This window comes from Sminthopsis crassicaudata, chromosome 6 (assembly GCF_048593235.1).
Source record: "Sminthopsis crassicaudata isolate SCR6 chromosome 6, ASM4859323v1, whole genome shotgun sequence".
Taxonomy (NCBI): domain Eukaryota; kingdom Metazoa; phylum Chordata; class Mammalia; order Dasyuromorphia; family Dasyuridae; genus Sminthopsis; species Sminthopsis crassicaudata.
The window spans coordinates 1,031,669-1,054,818 of NC_133622.1; the positions used below are offsets into that span (position 1 = coordinate 1,031,669).

The 23,150-nt window shown below is 39.2% G+C and overlaps 1 protein-coding gene across 3 annotated transcripts in view; it reads left to right on the plus strand.

Annotated features, from left to right (window-relative positions):
- Positions 1-23,150, plus strand: part of JAKMIP1 (janus kinase and microtubule interacting protein 1) — a 224,442-nt gene that overhangs the window by 42,373 nt on the left and 158,919 nt on the right. The gene's annotated exons all lie outside the window — the stretch shown is intronic.

The following is a 23,150-nucleotide window of genomic DNA, read 5'->3' on the forward strand; positions in this document are numbered from 1 at the left end:
AGGAGAGACTCACATGGATGGTCAAAACATGGAGTCCATTTATTCCAAATTCTCTCACCCTTATATACCCTAATATCCTTATATAACCAAAGCAACAATGCACATGCACTAACTATATACTGTGCATGCGGGGACCACTTAAACAACTTGCTATTGTATGTAGATGACTCTTTGCCACTTGGTATTACTCTGCTTCACTTTAAATACAGGTTGTCACCTCCTCCTGATTTCTCAGGAAGACTGAGAGCCATTAGGAAAGCTGGGGAGCTGAGGTAGACATTGTCAGCAGGTTTCTTCTGGGCTTATACCTAACCAGGGGTATACCTAACCCAGAATTCCCCCATCATATGGCCTTCTACACTGGTTGGAAAGAAAAATAACTTGAAATATTCATCTTAAAGCAAGGGAGAATGAGCAGAGGTGAGGGAAAGCATATGAATGATGTGTAAGTTTCTGAAGGGCTATTAAGGAGAATGATTCATTTTTCTGCTAGCTGTAATAAGGACATAGGTGGAGACCCAGTACCAGAGAGACAGATTTCGACCTCCTATAAGATATACCTTGGTAGCAATGCATCAGTGTCCCACAGGAGAATAAACTGCTTTAGTAACTAGGGAATTTTCTGCCATTGGAGGCAATTAAGAATAGATGGACAACTATTTGTCAGGGATATTGTAAGAATGTATTCTTGCATTGAGGATTAAAATAGGTAACATTTGAGGTTCTTCTCAGCTCTGAGTTCTAGGAGTCTATGACTCATTCCGAGGTACGAGTCAGTGCGTCCTTTCACTTGGTTTGAGGGGGCATTTTCTAACAAGGAGACTTACTGAGCATGCACAATTTGGCTTCTAGTGATAAATGCCTAGGTAATAGCAAATGCGTGACCGTATAACTTTGCAATAGGTCTCCTGAGAAGATATTGTGTTTTAATTTTCATGGATTTTATCAATTTTAATCAATTATTGATAGCCCACAATGAGGTTAAACCTTCATCTTGTATTCATGGCTATCTTTAAATATGGTTGCAGACACTGAAGTATCCTTGCTATTGATCCTCTACTTAGAATATATAGGAGAGCACTGATTTGAATAAGTGAAATGAATAAAAAAGATTTTATTAAGCTCTATTATATGTCATGCATTGTGGTACATTTGGGGACTCAAATGGAAAAAGACCTTTCATTCCCACTGGAGAAGATGCCATTTATAAAAGTCATGTCCAGGTTCAGGGAAGTTCTTCCATTTAGTCTTTTCAGCAACGTCAGTGTGGATTTTATTATCTTTCCAAAATGACAGATAAAAGATGGAGGGGGAGGGTTATGTATGTTGTGGCATGTTGAGGTAGCCAGGAAGTATGGTGAGTATGGTTAGGTAACTATGGAAAATACTCATCAAACAGAATCCCAGCTTCCCAGGTAAAGCTAGAGTGCTGGTGACAGCTGGCAGTCAGAGAATGGAGGAGGATGAATTTCGGAACGATGAAGAAATGTAAACGAGTATAACAGAGTTGAAGGATGCAGTAGAGAGAGAGAGAGAGAGAGAGAGAGAGAGAGAGAGAGAGAGAGAGAGAGAGAGAGAGAGAGAGAGTGTGTGTGTGTGTGTGTGTGTGTGTGTGTGTGTGTGTGTAGGTATTGGGATCTAGACAAGGCTAGTTATGAGTATAGTTACAGGAATTCAGAATGGGAGTCCTCTAACTCCACCCCATTCTGATATTGTTACACGAAGGTCCTGAGCGATCTTCATAACCTCAGACCAGCTGTCTGGGCTTTGATAGAAGAAGAAAGAAATTTCCCTCACCCAAACTCAGAGATCAGACAAATTGGGGAAGTCGTCCCCAAGGCAGAAGATTGTCAATCAGGAGACAGATTGAGCAACAGTGATTCTCCTTTGCTGGCTGGGTGAATGTGCGCGTGTGATTCACACACACACACACACACACACACACACACACACACACACACACACACACACACACACACACAGACAGAATAAGCTGGTGCTTTTCCGTTTGTAAAGATGCTGCTGTTGGTTCTAAGTAAGATAAAGACTTTTCAGTAGGTAGTCCAGCCTTGGAATTTAAATGGCCTGCCCATTCTATGGCAGAACATTGACAAGAATTGCCCAGAATAAGAAATAATGGACCAGTCACTTTCTGATGATATCGAAGATTTGACAAAAGAATACATATACATGACGTTAAAGCTTGCCCGTTGTTCACAAGCTTAGCCATCCTGACCAATGATAGTATATTCCAGGCCCTACATGAAGTTCTGGCGATACAAAAAAGGTAAAGGTACTTCCTGCTCTCAACAAACTCATTCTCATGGAGGGAAACATTAATAACTGGGGACATGCCAGCTATATACAGAAGAGGGAGAATATAATCTCAGGAAAGTAGGCGCTAGTTGTTGGGAAAATGAGAAATACCTCCTGCAGGAGATGGCATTGGAGCTGAGTTTTGAAGAAGCCAAGGCCGTTAAAAAGTGTGAGTAAGAAGAGAACATTCTAGATATAGAGGACGCCTGGGGCAAAGGCATGGAGAAGAGATCATGTTCAATCTTACTCTGTTTACTTCCACTGAGTTCCTACCAAGTTTATGATTAAAACTCAAAGGGATTAAACAGACTAAGATTGAACACTGTGCCCCCTGGTCAATATACTATGTATCCATCCAAAATTTGAAAACCTGGTCAAAGTCTTAACTTCCCTCTGCAGCCTTTCCTGTCTATTCCAGCTGCTCCATTCTCCCTTCCTTCTCTGAAAGGACCTACTTCCCCCCGAGTACCCCAAGAGTGACAGGAAACCAATGGTGGCTTCTTGTGGACTATGCCCATGGTGTTCAGATTCTGGCTGGGGACCTGGAAAAGGAAGGACCAGCGGGCTCCTATTTAAGAAAAGTTTTCCACCACAGCATGAAGACCTTTTACCATGAGGTGGAAGCCACGGGTTGTGATTTTCATTGTTGGATGGAAGTTTGAAACTCAACATCCTTGTCATTTAGTTTCCTTATCATAGATATTTATTTCCGAATGTTCTTAGTTGCAATATTAATATTAGAGGATTGGAATAGATAATCTCTATTCCCTTAAATCTGTCAGTACTTATGTGACATGAGAAACAAAGGGACAGTCACCATTGTGACCTTGAGAAACTTGCTTCTATGGGCCTCAGTTCCCCATTTGTAAAAATGAAGAGGGTGGACTCAAACATTTCCCAGACCCTTCCAGTTCTAGATCTGTGATCCAATAAACCTATGAGGACTGTGAGGCAGCCTGAGTTCAAATTCTAGTTTTTCTTCATACTTGCTCTTTGACCATGGAGACCTTGGTTTCCTCATCTACACAGCGAATAAGTGAGACTAGAGTCATGATAGCAAATTCCGACAGAAATAAAGTCCTGCAGAGCTTAGCGACTTAGGTAATGCTCATTTGTATTTTCTATGTTGTGTTTTTCTTTCTTTTGATAAACATTTCCTGATTATATTTTAATCTGGTTCCTATAACACTTGGGAGTTTTGTTGTCCTTCAGCCTGCAAGGCTGACACTTTTGGACTAGCAGATCTTGACAGTCCCTCCTATGATGACGTGCTTATTAAGGTCCTGGCAACCTCTAACAATCCTGGATCATGATTATAAGAAAAGCATAGGCACTCGTGTTTAGGAAGTGGGAGAAAAGTCGAGCAAATAATTATAATGGCCCAATTTTGATCTTTGAGAAAGTCCTTTGAAGTCACTCCTTCCAGCCCCCACCTGTAGGGATGTTTGCTGTCAGCCAGTGGGCTCTTCAGCTAATGCCACTTTTCAATATTTATTAGCATCTGCTGCTGCTTTGTTTAAGTTTGGCCTGACTCATCTGACATTTGGGACCAGCGTCCTTTGAGCTTTCTTTGGTCATTGGACTGCGATCAGGAAGTCTGAATTTCTGCAAAGGTCTCCCAGCTGGGATGCTGGCTGATCTCTCCATGAAGCTGGTGGGGTAGCCTTTTTCAAAAAAACCTCCAGCTCCAGGGTGGCCCTTTCTATTTAAAAGGATAAGACAATTCTGAGTATTTATTAGATCAACTCTGAACCCTGAAATGGAAAATCTGGGGCTCTTTCAAAGCTGGCTTTTCCATCCTTGTCAATATCAGGTCTTTGCTTCTCCAGGATTTCTCACTTGATCCCTTTAGCCCATTTTTATCCTATTTCTTTGCAGAACTATAACCCAGAATTCTTTTACTTGGGGGAAAAAGTGGTTCACAGCAAGTGTCTATCCAGAGGATAGTCTGGCCATGGTTGTGCCTGGAGAAAGGATAGCTTATTCCAAAGTATGCTTGGCACCTAGATGCTACTAACTAAATGTTTGTTCCTTGACCCTCTCTCCTCCATGGGAGTGAAGGAGGAAATCCTTGAAAGAGAAGTACTATGATGATAGGCCTCTGTCCAAAGGATTGTGGGAAGGCCATGGGATCAGGCATGGGGTTGACAATCACTACAGGAGGAAATGTGTGCTTTGTCTAGATTCATTTCCTGAAACAAACCCTTCTTTGCCTTGCATTAATTATCTGACTTCTTTGCATGTAACCGAAGTCCCTTGCATATGTCATTCCGTGCCCATCCATCTCCTCTCTATAAATAATCTACCAACCACTGTCTGTCGAGGCCCTTTCAGCTCTCTCCTCCCCCCATAGTTCCTAGTCCAGTCCTAAGCACATAATAGTTGTTTGGCTGGTTGGCTTCTGCCCCAAGTTTCTCCTTCTCTGTATGTATTTTTTTTTGAGAGGGAATGCTTTTAAATATTTTCAAAATGTGCTGGCACTTGTGCCAAGGAGAAGGCCTGATGATGAAGAAAGTAAAATGAAATCCTTGGCTGTTTTGCTATTCATTAATAATTCCGATAACTGCTCGATGGTTATAGGACCCAAACCATCTGCCCTGTTGAGTACTTTTGGACTGCTCAGTGGAATGAGCATTTGGATTCAGAGTTTGGATTTATTCCTTCCTGTTTGTTATTTGAAAAACCCTGAGCTGCCCCATTTGCTCTTCCCAGTTTCTTCCTCTATAAAATGAGGGGTCTCCAAAGTCCCTTGCTTTCTCTCTCCCAGTTACCATGCTTCTCCTCATTGGTCCTATTCCATACTGAGCAAGCATTGCTGGGCTTTATGTTAGATGTGCCCCTGTAGAGCACGTCTTCAGCCAAAGATTTTGCCAGTTTCTACATGACTGATAATTGAATAAGGGAACTGTGGGTCTCCCTCCTCCCTTCATCTCTGTTCAGCCAGTCTAGCTATCACCTTCTTTATGAAGTCTGTCCTGAACTACAAGCTAGAAGTGAGGTCTTTCCTCCTTTGAACTCTCATTGCACTTGCAACCTCTAATAGACTATCACATTATATGTTGTAGCCTATTTATTGTGCAGCTCTTTTATTTTCAATGTATTACAAACCACCACTAAAGTCTCCCCCTCCCCGCCCCCTTCTCCCCCCTCCCCCCCCATGTTCCACCATGACATAGAAATGACCGATTTTCAAAGGCATTGTCCAGTGGAGCACAACCTTTGGCAGGGTCTGTCAAACTGGGAAAACTTCAGCATCCAACTGTGTGTCTGTCTCTCAACAAAGGACCAGACTCAGTAAATTCCAAGAAATCTATAATCAGCTTGGCTTCTGGTGGGATGATTTTTTTGGGGGGAGACATGATTTCCAAAGACCATTTGCTAGCTCATAGGAGGAATATAATCTTTTCAGTAAAGAGGAGATACAACACTGCTTGGATCCACAAATGGATTGAAGAAGGGAGGCTATTTGGTTGGAGACCTTGCCTTAGGGTTAAGAAGATGTAAGATTCTCCTTTGACACATACCTAACAATGATCATGGACAAGTCACTAGTTCTCTAGGGACATAAATTGAGTTGTTTGTTTTGATATCAGTAGAGAAAATTTCTACATCAGAACTTCCCTGTACCAATAAAAACCACAGTCCAGACAAATAAGTAAGTAATTAACTGAAGTGCAAACTCTAAGCTTCTTGAGAATAAGGAACGTGTTTTAAGTCATCTCTGAATATGGACACCTCCTGACTCTTTGTACAAGGCAGACACTTAAATGTTTGTTGACCTTGAGCACCACTTCACCCTCGAAGATTGGCTAAGATGGAAGGAAAAGATAAATGTTGAAGGGCATGTGGGGACACTAATTCTTGGTGGAGTTGTGAAATTGCCCAACCATTCTGGAGAACAATTTGGAACTATGCCCAAAGGCTACCAAACTGTGCATACCCATTGATCCAGTAATGTCTTTACGGGGCCTGTATCCCAAAGAGATCATAAAAGAGGGAAAAGTGAAAATGTGCAAAAATGTTTGTAGGAGCCATTTTTGTAGCGGCAAGGAACCGGAAACTGAGCGAATACCCATCAATTGGGGAATGACTGAATGAGTTATGATGTATGAATATAATGGAATACGATTGTTCTATAAGAAATGATGAACAGGCTGATTTCAGAAAAGCCTACATGAACTGATGCTGAATGTAGTAAGCAGGACCAGGAGAGTGTTGGAGACAGTAACAACAACATTGTGTGATGATTAACTGTCATAGACTTAGCTCTTCTCAGCAATATAGTGATCCGAGACAATTCCAATAGACTTGGGATGGACACTGTCATCCATATTCAGAGAAAGAACTATGGAGACAATACTGATGGAGCATACTATTTTGACCTTTTTTTGGGGAGGGGATTATTTTATCTTTATCACGGTTTTTCCCTTTTATTCTGATTTTTCACAATGTGATTAATATGAAAATATGATTAAAATGCATATATAACCCATATCAAATTTCTTGCTATCTTGGGGAAAAAAGGAAGGAAGGAGGAAGAGAAAAATTTGTGAATCAAAATCTTACAAAAATGAATCTTGAATTATTTTTACATATAATTGGAAAATTATTAATATTACAATTATTTAAATTAAATTACCATTAAAAAACAAAGGGATATAAGCTGATTTAGCAAGTGATTTACATACCTATATAGATATGTGAATATATACATATATACATAGCAACGCATATGTGTACATAATGCACTTCAACAAATTTTTTTTTATTTATATTTAATAGTATTTTATGTTTTCAAATACATGGCCCTGCTCAATCAAAGGGTCCGATAGTTTGATAGCCCTTTGGGCATTGTTCCAAATTTCAGCTTACCTTTTTTATCTTCTCGTCATTTCATGCTCCAGTTTCTAACAGTATTATAAATTCCTTGGAAGGTAAAGACCATGCTGTTTTGCTCCATATTCCCAATACTGTGTATTAAATAGCACCTTGTATTGGCTAAAGTGATACATAAAATTATTTCTTTAGGGGCTGAATAGACAAATCTGTTATGTAACAAAGTCCTAAGCTCATGGATGGTGAGAGCTGAGAGGCTGCTGCTTCTGCTTCTTCTTCTTCTTCTTCTTCTTCTTCTTCTTCTTCTTCTTCTTCTTCTTCTTCTTCTTCTTCTTCTTCTTCTTCTTCTTCTTCTTCTTCTTCTTCTTCTTCTTCTTCTTCTTCTTCTCCTTCTTCTTCTTCTTCTCCTTCTTCTCCTTCTTCTCCTTCTTCTCCTTCTTCTCCTTCTTCTCCTTCTTCTCCTTCTTCTCCTTCTTCTCCTTCTTCTCCTTCTTCTCCTTCTTCTCCTTCTTCTCCTTCTTCTCCTTCTTCTCCTTCTTCTCCTTCTTCTCCTTCTTCTCCTTCTTCTCCTTCTTCTCCTTCTTCTCCTTCTTCTCCTTCTTCTCCTTCTTCTCCTTCTTCTCCTTCTTCTCCTTCTTCTCCTTCTTCCTTCTTCCTTCTTTCTTCTTTCTTCTTCCTTCTTCCTTCTTCCTTCTTCCTTCTTTCTTCTTTCTTCTTTCTTCTTTCTTCTTTCTTCTTTCTTCTTTCTTCTTTCTTCTTCCTTCTTCTTCTTCCTTCTTCTTCTTTCTTCTTCATCAGAATTCATCAATTTCAGAAGTGTTTGGAACCCTTAAAATTGTAGGTGGGCCTTTGCAAGATTTTGAATGTCCATAGGTCCTTTAAAAATCAATGAGATTGGGTGGGACTTGGGGTACAAGAAATCATTTTCCCTTAAGAGAAAGAATTGAAAGAGGTTTTTTTTTTGGGGGGGGAAATGAGATTCTCAAAATGTTTTTTCCGATGGTTTTGCTACATGACCCATGATTCTCAACTGTTTGTTGTGGCCCAAAATGATAATTACCCTAATTTTGAAAGGACTTTAAACTTTCTGAAGCACTTTGCTGACAAGAACCTTGTAGGGTAAATATCATTATGGTCATTTTACAGACATGCGCTCTCTGCCAGCATTACCTTGCTGACAAAATGCTGACTGAATCACATTGCATCATCTTCCAAAGAAGATTGTTTGAACTTGATGGATGAGTTGATTCTGGTCACAAAAAGTGAGATTCAGGGCTTTAAAAAGTGATGGTGGATAAGAAATACCATTCTGGGGACCCAGGAATATTTTCAGGGTCAGACTGGCTCATTCAGCCCAGAGTTCAGTTTAACAGTGTCCAAAAGGGGCATTTATGAGGCCATGGTAAAGAATCTGTATAGTATAGCGGAGAGAGAATTGAATTTGCAGTCTGGAGATCATGGTTTGAATCCTTGTTCTGAGTTCCTTTGAGCCTTTGGTTTCCTTATTTGTCAACTGGAATTTATATCCTGCTTCCCAGGCTTGTTGGGATTCAGCTGCTTGAGTTATAGAAGTGGGGGTCAAGCAGAGAAACAAAAGTAAGGGGGGATTTGCTTTGTGTCTTTAACTGATATGATGACTTTCAGGACTCTCCCATCTGGGAGGGGACTTCTGAATGAGGATGCCATTCAAGAAGTCATGTTTCGCTGAGCCTTCTATGTTCAAATCATGGCTCAGCCCTGAGGAAGCTGGAGAGACAGAAAAGTTCCTATCTCTGGCTCATATGAACTTCCAGTCTAGTAGAAGAGTTAGGAGCTGTCCACAACCCCCCATGACCCAAAATAGAAGAAAGCCGTGCCTAATGAGAATCACAGGAACAGAGATTCAGAGCTAGATGGCCCCTTGGGCTTGTCTATTTGAGTCTCGTTGTACATATGCAAGAGACCAATGCAAGTTGTCCAAGGGAATATGACTAGTAAGTAGAAATTCCAGGATTTGAACTGAGGGCCTCTGATATTAAGGTCAATGAGGTAGTGGAGTGTGAGGAGAACCTGAGTTCAAATCTTGTCTCAGACACTTATTAGCCCTGTGACCTGGGCAAGGAATTTATCCTGTTTGCCTCAGTTTCTACTTCTGTAAAATGAGGTGATAATATCACCTACCTCCAGGGCTGTTGTGAGGATCTAATGAGATAATGATTGTAAAGTGCTTCACACAGTGTTAGAATACCTGGTAAGTGCTATGTAAATGTTAGTTTTATCATCACCATCATCATATCTAGTGCGACTTTCATTTCCTTTATCACACTTTCCTGTTAATAATAAAGGATATGGATTCATACGGAATAAACATGTTTCCTAAGAGGAAGGCAGAGGAAACCAGGGAAGACTCCATGTGACACGAAGTGGAGGCAAGATGAGACATGGACAAAGAAAGGAGATTTAATGACTAAAGAATGGACCAGATCGTGCTGAAGCATGCACAAATATAATCGAGTTCTAGACGCAGATTGGAATGTCTGGTGAATACCTTCTATCTCTTCACATATCTTTAATAGACCTATAATTTGATATTTGACTCTGTTGATGTTTATCTCTTTCTGTAAACTTCATCTTCATAAGAACTTTGCCTTTATGTAAACTTTTCAATCTTTGTAGATCCTCCTGTAGTGCTCTGTACACAGTAGATACTTAATAATTGCTGTTTTGTATGATGTTCTTCAAAGGTCCTTTTTGCCTTTAAATATTAACTCCTTGTAAGAAGAAGGTTTATTTATTTTTTCCCCTGAGGCAGTTGGGGTTAAGTGACTTGCCAAGGGTCACACAGCTAAGGAGTGTTAAGTGCCTGAGATCAAATTTGAACTCGGGTCCTTCTGACTTCAGGGCTGGTGCTCTATCCATTGCACCACCTAGCTGCCTCTTGTTTTATTTATCAGTTTGGACACAGAATAGATACTTAATAAATGCCTGTTAAATGATTCTATATGGTTTACAAAAAATTTTCAAAGGCCATTTCCACCATCTTTCCTGAGCTGGTACTTTATTCAGGGAAGTGCTGTCTCTCCACCTTATACCCACACCCTTTTACTTTTGGATTTAAACCTCAGGGAAGGTAACTGCTTTCTCTTAATCTGACCTTTGATCAAAAGAGAGGGGGAGAAATTACATTTAAAATATTAATTTAATTTATCATTATTATTGTTATTGTTATTTTTGCTATTTATTTACTAAAGAGCTTTAACATTTATACAGAGCCCCATGTGCAGTTGATTTTTACAACAGAGATGTGGGATGAAATGAATTTGACAGATGAGTAAATTGAGACATAGAAAATTAAGTGAATTAACCAAGATTACACAAATATAAAATAAGAGAATTGAGATGTATAAAATCAGGGCTCTTTCCATTATGTCACAACTGCTTTTAGAGCTTAGCAAATGAATTTTGGAAGAATCTTTTGAGAGTCCAATTTCCTAGTTCTATTGAGGAAGAAACTAAGGTCCATTTAAGTAAAATGACTAAAGCTAGGCTACACAGGGGATTTAGGATAGGACCCATTTCTCTTAACCTCCAGCTCGGAGCTCTTTCTTTTAGTGTGATGAGAACAGAAATATTTTATTTTTTGAGTTTTATTTTCAGTTACAAATTCTCTCTCTCTCCAGCCCCTGTCTTACCTATTGAGAAGGCAAGACATAAATATATCCATTGTAAATATATTTTCTGATTAGCTATGATATGGAGAAAAAATAAAAAAATAAGAGACAAAATATACTCATTCTGCACTCTGCATGTGATACTTCCATATCTGGAGGTGGATAGCATTTTATATCACTTTATGGAACGGAGTTGTGGTAGATTATCGTCTTGATAAATCTTTCACAATTGATCATTTTTATAATATTTATATTAATTCTACTAGGTTCTGTTTGTTCAGTTTGTATCAGTTCATGTATGGCTTCCCAGGTTTTTCTGAAACCATCCCTTTTATCATTTCTTATAGCACAATAATATTCCATCACATTCATATTCTATAACAGATTCCACTGTTGCCAGTTTATGACCATTATCTCAATCTCCAATTTTTTGCTACTACAAAAGTGCTGATATTAATATTTTTGCACATATAGTTTTTTTTCATTTGATCTCCTTGGGGAAGTGGTATTTTTGGATGAAAGCATATGGACAGTTTTATAGATCTTTGGGCTGAATTCCAAATTGCTTTTCCCAATGATTGGGCTACTTCAAACTTCTACTAGTAGGACATTAGTGCACATCCTTTCCAACATTTATCATTTTTGTTTTCTGATGATGAAAATGGGAGAGTGCTTCAGGATTGTTGGAATTGAAGCAAATTTCTTAAAGGAAGAATGCAAAGGCCTTAATCGATGATCTAGACCATATCTTACTACATTTTCCCAAATGCTTCTTTTAATTGGCAATTCTTTGGCAACAGTTCAATGGCATCCAGACAAGTAAGTATTACTGCTGTCAGGATAACTATTAAATGTCTGCTTTAGGTGCTTTGGGCAGCACCCCAAGTTTCACAAAAGGTGTCACCATGAATTAGTAGAGGGTATTTCCTGATCCTCGAATAGCCTTTTACTGATGAAAGGAAATAAAATCTAAACATACAAATAATAGGTCTTATTTGATATATATGTATATAGAGAGATAAATAATTTAGATGTAACATGTAAATATATATGCATTTATGCTAATATGTGTGTGAATATGAATATAAAGTGACTGGATATATTTGTGCATACATATATATGTATTCATATATATCCATTGTATATGCTGGTACACACCTATGCACAATACACATATATCTACTTATGCACCCTTTTGCCTACGTACTTTCACCTGTAACAAATTTCGTTAGGTTTTCACTTGAAACCTTTATAGCCAGTTATATATATATATATAAACAGGTGTTGAGGTAGAATTCAGAATCCAGATTTGATTAGCATTAATTAGTGTAAATCCACAGATTTATATTTTTGTATGTGTGTGTGTGTGTCTCTCTCTCTGTACATACACACACATATATACACATATATTTGTTTTCCCCCAATTACATATAAGAACAATTTTGAACATTTGTTTTGAGTTTTGAGTTTCAAATTCTCTCTTCCTCCCCTTCCCTGGCCCTGAGACTAAAAGCAGTCTAATATAGTTATACATGTGCAGTCATGTAAAACATTTCCATATTAGTCATTTTTATGAAATGACTTGAACAAAAAAAGGAAAAAAAAAGGAAAATGAAAAATAGCTTCCCCCCCCCCAGTCTTGTACAGACATATATGCATCTATGTCTATCCATACTTCTGTAGCTTCTGCTGCAATTCTTCTCCTGGCTATAAAGCTTTCAATATGTGGGCCTGTGCAAATCCAGATAACCAGTTTTATCCTTCATTAGTGGAATTAAGACTTAAGCTTAGAACAGTTGGTCAGTAAGTGAGGATAGTCTTTGAGTCAAACACTTGAGGGACTGTAAGAGCAGGCTATAAGATCCATCTTGTGGAAGCACTTCCCCCCATTAGGAACACTTAAATTTCTCTCTCTGATACCTCATTTCTTGTGCTGAGAAATCCTCTCCTGTCGCTGACACCTTTTGCTCAGGGGTTTGCTAGAACTGAGGCTACTCGCTGGGGTTTTTGCACTACTCCTTTTCTCCCACCCCACCTTCTCCCTGGGAGCTGTCCAGCCCCTGGAGTCTCCAACCAAAGGAAACATCCAATTCCATGGATCCAAGGGAGACCAAGCCTCTGCTCTCTGCTGCATTATGCATTGATAGAGAAAAGCTATCAGAGACACCTCCTAAGACATCCCTGACCAGAAAAGAATATGGTTGTTCCCATAGTCACACTGAAAGACAACTGATAGACAAGCAACAAGAATTCATTAAGCATCAGCCATGCATCAGGAACTGTGCTAGGCACAGTATTTGGGATACAAATAAAGAATTTGGTTCTAATAGGGAAGACAATAAGTACTTATATAAGTACATGCTGCACAAATAAAAAGGCAATAAATGCAAAAGTGTCAAATGTGAGGCAGTTTGGGAGGGAGGACACCAGCATTCTGGGATATTAAGAAAGCATTCATCCCTTCCGTGGGCTTTGACTTTCACAGTAAAAGAAGAGAGTGTGTTTCAGGCAGGTATGTTGACTACTTGAAAGGTAGAAAGATTGTTCACAGATAATCATGTGTGTGATGGACAGGGCAAAATATTCCATTTGGATTGTAGCTTATAAGAGCAATAGTAAAGTCCAGAATGGCTGATGAGATACCTGGGAGCTAGTTTCTCAAGAGCTTTACAAGTTTAACAGAATGATTTCTCTTTTCCACCGGAGTCAGTCAAATAACAGAGACGTATTATTGGTTCTGTGGTTAAAGAAAATTGCTTTGACCACAGTGTGCAGTCCTAGAGTGGAGAGAGCCTTGAAGCAGGGAAACAAATTTGAAGACTCATATAATTTAGGCAAGAGGTAACGTGGGATTGGATTTAGGTGGTAACTATATGAGTGGAAACGAAGAGAGAGGATGCAAGATATATTATAAAGGCTAAAATGGCAAGCTGCGACAATTGGTGATTGAAACTATAAGATGAAATGGAATTATGGGGGATTGTGAAGCTGAGAGACCAGAATGGTAGGCACCTTTGCTAGAAATAGGGAAGTTGGGAAGAGGGGGCTAAGGCGAGATACAGGCCACAGATTAACACACATGGACACACACAGTGTCTCCCCCAAATCCTCATGCATTCTATGTAATGGTGATCATTAAACCCATGCTAACTACCAAGTTTACTCTCTTTTGTGGAAGTTTATATATATGTACAGGTTTTTATTTTTCAAAATACATGCAAAGATAGTTTTCAGCATTCAAGGTTACTTTCAATGCTGAGACTATAGATAGAAAAGGGAAGAGAGCCTAGGATAGAAGCTTAAGGATTATTATCCGCACTGGTAACCTTGGCATCAATAATTCAGTAAACATCTCTGGAGTATCTTCTATGGGCCAAGTGCTAGAGATACAGAAAGGCAAGACAGTTCTTGCTTTCAGGGAGCTTAGAGTCCAGTAGTGGTTTGCAATCTAATATTAAAAGAATTCCATGAAATAAACTAATTTTACCCAAATTAGAAAAAGGCCATTAATGAGAATTATCAAGAACATCAGCTCTTATGGATTGTCAGGGGAAAATGTATTTTAGTACAGTTATTCAGTGTCTACCATGTGCCAGGCACTGGGCTAAGTGTTGGAAATATAAAAAGAGGAAAAAGATATTCCCTGCTCTAAAGGAGCTCACAATACAATGCAGGGTAAAGAAAAAAAAAACTAAGGAAAAAACTACATGCAGCTATTCACAGGATGAATAGAAATAATTAACAGATGGAAGGTTTTAGAACTAACAGAGGTTAGGAAAGGCTCTCTGTAGAAGGAGGGACTTACAAAAATCTATTGTCAGAATCTCAGCTTTGGACGAACAAGAATCCTGGGTCATAGAAAACTACAACAGTCTTTGTGCAGCAACATATAAGAAGAACCTATGTAACATATCAGACATGATTATTCAGTCTTCCTTCCCACACTTCTCCTGTAAAACCTTTGTCTCGTCCACACACAGCACAAGAAATACAGGAAGTGCTCAGTGAATAACTGAGCTTCTGAATGAATGCATGTAACATTAGACAGAAGTGAAGTTTTGTGTGTGAGAAAGATAGACCTTTATCTCTAGCTTTATTGCTTTCACTTTCTTTGTCTATTCTGGAGCAAATCTAACAGTTGAAAATGAATTGTCTCTACTGCACTGCTCTCCCTGGATCAACTATTAGACATTTGAGGAAGAACGACTGTCCCGTGGAATTATGTGAGCATATGCTGCGTGAAAGGGAGAGGTTGGGATGGTTAAGTTTGTAAAAATAAAAATAAAAAAATGTAAGCAGTCATCCATTCAGCAACACAATGATTACAGCAGGAAAAGCAAGGCTAATTTAGTAACCAGGGCTGCTGGTATCAGAAGGCAACTGTTTAGAGCAGACAGCATTTGGCTGATTTTTGCAAGTCTCAGTTAGAAAGGGAATGTCGAACAGTCTGTTAAAGCTGTGTCAGCATCTGATCTGGATTTATCCCAGCCAAGTATTAATTGTCCTTGTTCATCAGCATTCTTTATATATGGGCATGTTGTACTCCCTGTGAGATAGCACAGAGTCACATCTCAAAGGCAACTTGGAAGTCTTCTGCCTTAGAACCGTTCTTAGATCATAGCAGCAAAATGAGGGCTGGAGAAAGGAGATGCTTTGTCAGAGGTCACACAACTAGTAAACAACAGTGCTATGAATTTCCTGGTGGTGTGCTGAAATGACTCCCGACTTGATATGAGATTTGGATTTAATTTACTCGCCTAGTCATTCTAGGCAAGTCATTTATTCTTGGGCTTGGGAGGAAGTGTAGTGTGTTTGAAAGAGTCATGAAACCTGGCCCTGACATCTTAGGTCTCACTCAAATTTCCTCATTTGTAAAATAAAGGGACCGGCCTGAAAGATTTCTGAGGTACCAGTCCTAAATTTGTGATTTTTCTCTCCATTTTTATGCCTGACTTGTTGGGACAGTGCTTTGGATACTTGAAAGAGCTAAACATAAGTGCATTATTTCATGCATGTACACTTATTGCCGTGTTAGCATAGACTGCGAAATATATAGGGTAATGAATGAGGAACAGATTTTATGGGACAAGCTCTTCTTTTATCTAATTTCTGCTTGTTTTACTCTCTGCAAAATGAGAGAATAGAATGACTTTATTGATGATTTTCACTTTTTAAATGACTGTTTTTCAATTAAAAAAAGCTTTCAGAGACTCCTAAGTGTTGTACTCATATGTATGTGTGTGTGTATAAATCATTATTCCTTAGTTTACATAAATTTGTTTGTTCTTGCCTATCTGTTTTTCCTTCTGAAATTTATTCCATACCCAGATGCACTTTAAAAATACTGCAAGGCAGGAGTGGTGGAGTATGGCCAGAGTCCCTGATGCTAGAAAGGCTGAGCCGATAATATCTTGAGTTTGGGGATTTTGAGATAAAGTAGGTATAAAACCTATTGGATGGCAGCATTAGCTCCAGAAGCAATATAGTGAAGCTCCCTAAGTGCATGGCAACTGGACTATCTAAAGAGGGACAAAGTGATTCATGTTAGGAAAAAGCAGCTTGGTTAAAGCTTTTATGATGATTTGCATTAGGATCGGGCTTGTGAGTGGCCATAGCACTTCCAGTGTGGACAATGCAAAATTCAATGATCCTCCTCTCTTTTTTATTTAAAAAAATAAATTAATCCCTATTGAATATAGTTTACAACATAGCATTTTCACTTTTTATTGTTGTTTTCTTGCATTTTCTTTTCTTTTCTTTTCTTTTTTTTTTTACTGGTTTGAATTGATTTTTCTTGTGCAGCAAGATAATTATATAAATATATATGCATATATTGGACTTAACATATATTTCTACCATGTTTAACATATATTGGCCATCTAATCTAGGGGAGGGCATGGGAGAGAGGGGGAAATGGGAACACAAGATTTTACCAGGATTAAAGTTGAAGAATTGTCCAGTTGTCCAAAAAGTTAATTAAAAAAAATCAATCCTTAATCTTAATTTCCCCCACTCAACCTAAAAGAGGCAAAAAATACCTTAATAAATGAACATAATCAAAACGATTGAATCCATGTAGTGATTAGATTAAAAACAAACAAACAAAATCCAGAAACTACAATAAAGCAAAATCTTGAGCCAGAAGATTGCTCTCAAGTGTGTTAGAATTGCAATTCTTTCACGTATATGTCGATTCAGTGGTTACTGAGGTTCCTTCCAACTCTCAGAGCCTATAACCTTCTAAGGAAGATCAGAATGATAATGCTTGTTTTGCTCCTCAATTTATGGGCACTTTGAAATGACACCTTGATTCCCTAAAGGTTTATAAATCACAAACTGGAATTTGCTGATCTACGTCTGGTATTTCTTCAAGGAATAATTTCGGTATTAAATTTGCCTATTTTGTTGTGTCTGAGGTCTAAGTATGGTGGAGTACTTAGGCGTTGTGTAGCAACAGAACACTGTACCTGGAGTTTTAGTTTAATCACTGACCTTGCTATGGTGGAGAGGAGGAAGCTTCTTCACCTCAACATTCCTCCCTGCCCCCTACTCTCAGGAGACTGGCCATTTGGCCAATCCATTCCGTTGTTTGGCCTGAACTCCTGGTCCCCAGGTCCCCTGGTCATCATGTTCCTTTCTTGGGGAAAGATGGATAGGTAATGTGCATGTGGATACGTCACTGTATTTTTACATGTTGTTCCTACTATTAAATCTAAGTTCAAGGAGTGCAAAGACTATTGTTTTTTCCTTTTTCTGCACCCTCAGTGCTTACGCTAAGTGCTTAAGAATTCATATTTGCTAATGACTGACTCACAGGGGCAGTTTTGTTATTAGGGTACACTCATTGTCTTCAAATGATAAACTCAGCTTCCCCCACCCCTATTGACCTCTGAAATGTTTCTATTGTAATAAACTTCTGCCTCTTAGAGCTCTTCTTACATTTCATCATCTGTTGCTCATGGAAACCTGGTCTTCTCTTGAAGACATTATCTCTTGCCATCCACTCTATGGCTGGTTGACCCTTTTTTCCATGTCTCTGAAATCCAAGGCCAGGAGGAGGAGTTAGAATCCCTGCTGCACGCTGCCACATTCACACCTTCCTTCTGATGTCATTACTCAGCCTTTTTATCCCTTCCATTTCATCGATGGCCCTCCTTATTACTCTCCTTCCGAATAAGTTCATTGTCTACCAGTCTTTTTCTTTATCCCAACTGCACTTCCCTTCAATACTGTGACTTCTCAGCTTAGGATGAATTCCTCAGCCTCCCCACTCACCAGGAGTTTTGTTTATATTTTATCTTCACTCTCTTGGGAATAATCCTACCTTTGATACCCGACCTCTGTTCAATCTGAATTTATTCAAGGTGCTGGAATTCCTAATTACATCTGTGTTGTGTATGAGTGTGTGTGTGTAAAATAATTGGTGAACCTAAAAGTACAGAAGAGATGTAAATGGGTCTTATTGTCATTATAATTACTGTGATTCTTATTATTGATTGCTTAATTGATACAACTGTGATATTGGAGACTTTTCATGGGGACAGGGATAGGAATGGCATGAGGTGTGGCAGACAGAATAGGGGACAAGATATCGATTTACTTTTCTGAGCCTGAGTCTCCTCATCTTTGAAACAAAGGGCTCGGATGAGGGGATTTCAAAGGACCTTTCCATATGTAGGAATTTAGGGGCCTCTAAAATATAGTTGGAGGGGGCAGTCATGGGAGGGGAAAGATTTTGAAATTCAATACAACAAAGGATTGAAAGGAGGGAACATCGTGCCAAGAGATGGAGGAGTGGTTGGAGCACGAGAAGAGCAGACTGGATCCACAACATGTAGGAGCGGAAGCCAAGAGCAGGAGCCAAGTTCGACGTTCACTGAGCAGCCAAGGGTTAAGGGAGCCGAGGAGAAGTAGATGAAGCAGGGAGCGGACTGACAGCTGATTGATGCCCTGTCAGGGTGTTCTTCAAAGCTGGCTTTGCAGGTGCCAGCCAAGCCTCCTGATGGTGTCGAAAAGGGAAGTGCTGTCATGTGCTAGAAACCATACAGATTGCTCTGCTCGAGGATGAATTCAATCCATGTCAACATATTCAAAAGAAGTAATATGTGTCCTGAGTGGAAGGGGCAAAGATGGAAAATAACATAGTGTTAGTCTTCTAGAGATTCATACCGTCCTACTTCTGCTTCCCAACCACTGGGACTGCTGTGAAATTCTGGCCCTGAGCTCCCTCACCTGCAAAGCCGGAGCGCCGAGGCTTTCCAACTTCTATTCCCTTTGAGAGGGGGGAATTACACCCCAATGTTAAAACAAGCCATCACTCAGCGGTCTTCCAAATAGTTCATGGCAGAGATTTAGTCCATACCAGTATTCTTTCTACTCCACTATCTTGGTCTTCCCCAATGTAGTCTTTTCTCTGAGTCTCTGTGAGGACTCGAACAGCAGCAGCTTTCTTATGATCTTGCTGATTCTATGCTCAGGTTCATGTTCTTTTTGTATGCAAATAAGTACTCATGAATAATATAAAAAAGTATATAATAAATTTAACCCAAGTACTTTAAAGTACCATCAATGTCCTACCTGTATTTTCTCTTCTATACTTACTTTTGCTGTATATTCTGTATGTGTGGTTTAAAATTTTTTTTTTACTGCTTTCTCCCTCTTTTTCTATTATCCTTTCTAGATTAAATTAATTGTATTCTTAAACACACACAACTAACTGCATGTGAGTTTCATATTCCCTCCATGAGTTTTCCCACTCCCCCCCCCAAATCCCGTCCCTATAGCAAACATAAGACGAAACAACACAATTCAAAAATGGCCTTGTTTGAAAATGCCACGTCTAATCTTTGTTTTTAAAGAGGCAGCATGACTCTTTCTGTTGTTCTTTGCCTGCATTTTTGTTTTTCTTCCTAGGTTATTTTTACCTTCTTTCTAAATTTAATTTAAATCAAGTTACAAGATAACTGTATAAATATGTGTACATATGTTTTATTTAACATTTACTTTAAATGTTTAACATGTATGGGACTGCCTGCCATCTAGGGAGGGGGTAGGGGGAAGGGAAGGGAAAGGTTGGAGCAGAAGTGTTTGCAAGGGCCAATGTGGAAAATTACACATGCATATGTTTTGTCAATAAAAAGCTATAATAATAATTTAAAAAAAGAAAAAATAATAAAGAGGCAGCATGGCACAAAGGATAGAAAATTGTCCCAGAGGTCAGGATGGTCTGGATTCAAGTATTGACTGGAGGGCCTGGGCCTAGCTGAACTATGAGCTGCAGGTAACTTTTAAATCTTCAGTTGTAGAGAAGGTGCTACTCTGAAAGGAATCTGAAGTCCCTCATGAGGGTGCTCCCTATGCTGATGACTCTTGGGACTCTTACTGTTGTCAGAATCTAAGTAGTGACATGAGAAATCTGCAGCCTTTTGAGAATTTTGCTCAATTATTTAAAATATGTGAAACTAAGGCTCAGAAGGAAAGCATCTCAGGTTTTCATTCATGTCTTTGGGAGAAAATGAAGTTTCTCAGTTCTTTAGGGAGAGCAGGCAAAATATTCCCCACCTTTAGTTAAAGAATAAACAGGGTTTTGCCCATTAAATGACAGAATTGTCATTCATCTACTTATTGATGGATCTATAATGCTGTGGATGTGGCTATTACCTCAACTGGTACAGATTATTATCTGTTCATACTTTCCGAGCTTATGGCACTTCTGTCCCTATCATCCATGGACTGCCCACCCCTCTGGAGACCTTCCATGAGATAATTCATATTTTGTGCCAATAATATAAATCTGCATACTACCAATCTGTAGTCCCACCCATAGTTTATGACTGGCTCATCTCCTTTTCCAATAACACGTTAACTTATCTTTTGTATCTTTTTTGGCCATTGCTTATGAAGTTTGTCTACATGATGCTGTGTCTTTCCATTGCAGATCATCTGAGGCTGTGGTATTCAAATTCAGGTCCTTTGTTACTCCAGATGAGCAGGCTGGTGTTCTGTGATTCACATTTCTGGAAAAATACTGGTTTTTAATAATTTAATGATTTAAATAATTTAAAATTATTTAATGTTCTAATGGCTAAGATTTGGAGCAGTTGCTACTGAAACAGAAGCTATTTTCCTTTCCTCTCTTGGGGTATGTGTGCTCTGGACTAGCTTTAGAATCTGTCTTTTGGAAAATGGAGATAGAGGATGGGTCCAAATAAGACTGGTTTGGGTTGGTGGTGCTGAACAATGCAGCATTAGAGCAGCTGTTCAAATGTGCAGCTTAGAATATGAAAGCAGATTTCTGGAAAGCAAGTTGATGAAGTTCCCTGCTGTCTCTATTATCTCCAAGATCAGTTAGAGTGAAAGTCTGCCATTTGAAATGGTGGTGGTCTAATGTCAGGCATGGGCAGTCAGGTCCTATGTTTAACCCCAGTATTGAAGTTAGTTGTAAGTGATCTTTTTTTTTTCCTTGAGAGAATTGGTATAGCACAACCGAGGTGTTAAACTGCTGTAAAATTCAGTTCCATTAAGTGTCTATTAGCTGTCCAGAATTGTGATAAGTAATTAAGACTGGTGCCTTCTTATCTCTTGTGACCCAGAGTGTGCCCATTCTAACAATGGGTTCTGGCATCAAGGAGACATGGATTCAGTCTTGGGGAAACGTGATCCCAAAGATAAGAAATCCTGCTTTTTCACATCTCGTGGCTTGTTGTATTGCCACTTTGGAACTCTGGGAAAAAATCTCGAAAATACAGCTTAGGTATGGCTGATATAATCACCTCTAAAAGTGATTAAAATGTTCTGTATAAAAAAGTATGAGATATTACCAAAAAAGAGAAATGATTAAAATGTAAAAGCAAATATTTAAGACACGGAACACTAATTCATCCTCTTTTGACTGACTTCAGGAAGACAAGAACATTTCAGAGCTTCTGAACAATTAGACTCACGAGGTCAAAACCTATTTGTTAGATTAATATGGGGCTGGATGTGGCTCCTTAGATGAAAAATCCTTCTGCGAGTGGGGCTTTTCTTTGTTAAGAGATTTTAAAAAATTATCTCTTGCTGGGCAACTATCAGAACTCCCAACTCTTCAAGTTCCCAAGGTTGTCTCCAGATCTGAAAGGTCGGGATGGCTTATCGATGATAGTTCTTGGCACAAAACAAGTGTTTACTAAATCTCTTTGGCTGACTGACTGATCTGAGCTCAAGGAAAGGAACAAAAAAGGGGAGAGGTAGCCAAGCCCCAGCTCAGACTTGCTTAGGTGACACGCACTTGATCTCACTGCCATTTGTTCAGTCTGTAGCTTCTGGACAGGAACAGAGAAGCGTCATCTCCTACTCATCATCCTCTTAATTTTCTCTTCCCATTCCTCTTCCTAGTTCAAAGGAGATCTGCATTAAACCAAGCCCTAGAGAAGGAGGTGGAGATTTTCTATGGGCATTTCTGTAGTCTACAAAGGATGGTTCTTATTGGCTCAGTCACCAGTGATCTTCAATACCATCCCTAGTCAATTGTACACCATTGGACCATTTCCAAGCTTCTGGTAGCTCTCTTCTTTCAGCAAAGTTCCTGAGCCTGTATTCCAGTGGAAGGGGGCAGAACACATCGCCCCTCTCCATCATCTGCCCCAGCCCAACTGATGTGGGAGACACTTCCTTGTTGCACTTGGAATGGTTAAATCGGCTACTCTCCAATTAGGAATTATGCTCCCAAAGTAAGCAAACTGCGCACACTCTGTGACCCAGGAATAATAGTCCTAGAAATTTACCACAAAGAGATCAGAGAGGAAAAGGACCCACATGTAGGAAAAGTGCGGCAGCTGTTTTTGTGGTAGCAAAAAGCAAACAGATAAACTGGAGACTAGGGGGGTGCTCAGCTGGTGGGGAATAGCTACAACATTATGAATGTCATGAAACTTTATTGCACTCTGAGAAATGATAAAACGGGCAGTTTCAGAGAGATCCATATATGTCTTTGAATTGATTCAGAATAAAATGAGAACCTGGAGAGCAATACACACAAAGAAAACTTTGAACATTGTTAAGACTGATGCAATAATAAACCATAACTCCAGAGGAGCAAGACTGGTGTGCGGTGTAGCTCTGGCCATTTGTAGAACGAGAACCTTATCTTCATACATAAGTCAACGCAGGGACAGTTTTTGTTGTTGAAGCATATGTGCTGCGTTTTTCTTTGCTTTCTATTGATTTGGGGGAGGGAATGAAAAAGAAAGAGTAAATGCTTGCTAATTTAAAAAATATGTAAAAGCTAAAATTTTCAGGCCATAGCTTATCATTTATTCTGTGTCTCGTTATTCTTTTTTCCTTAACTCTCGGAGAGATAGAAAGCTT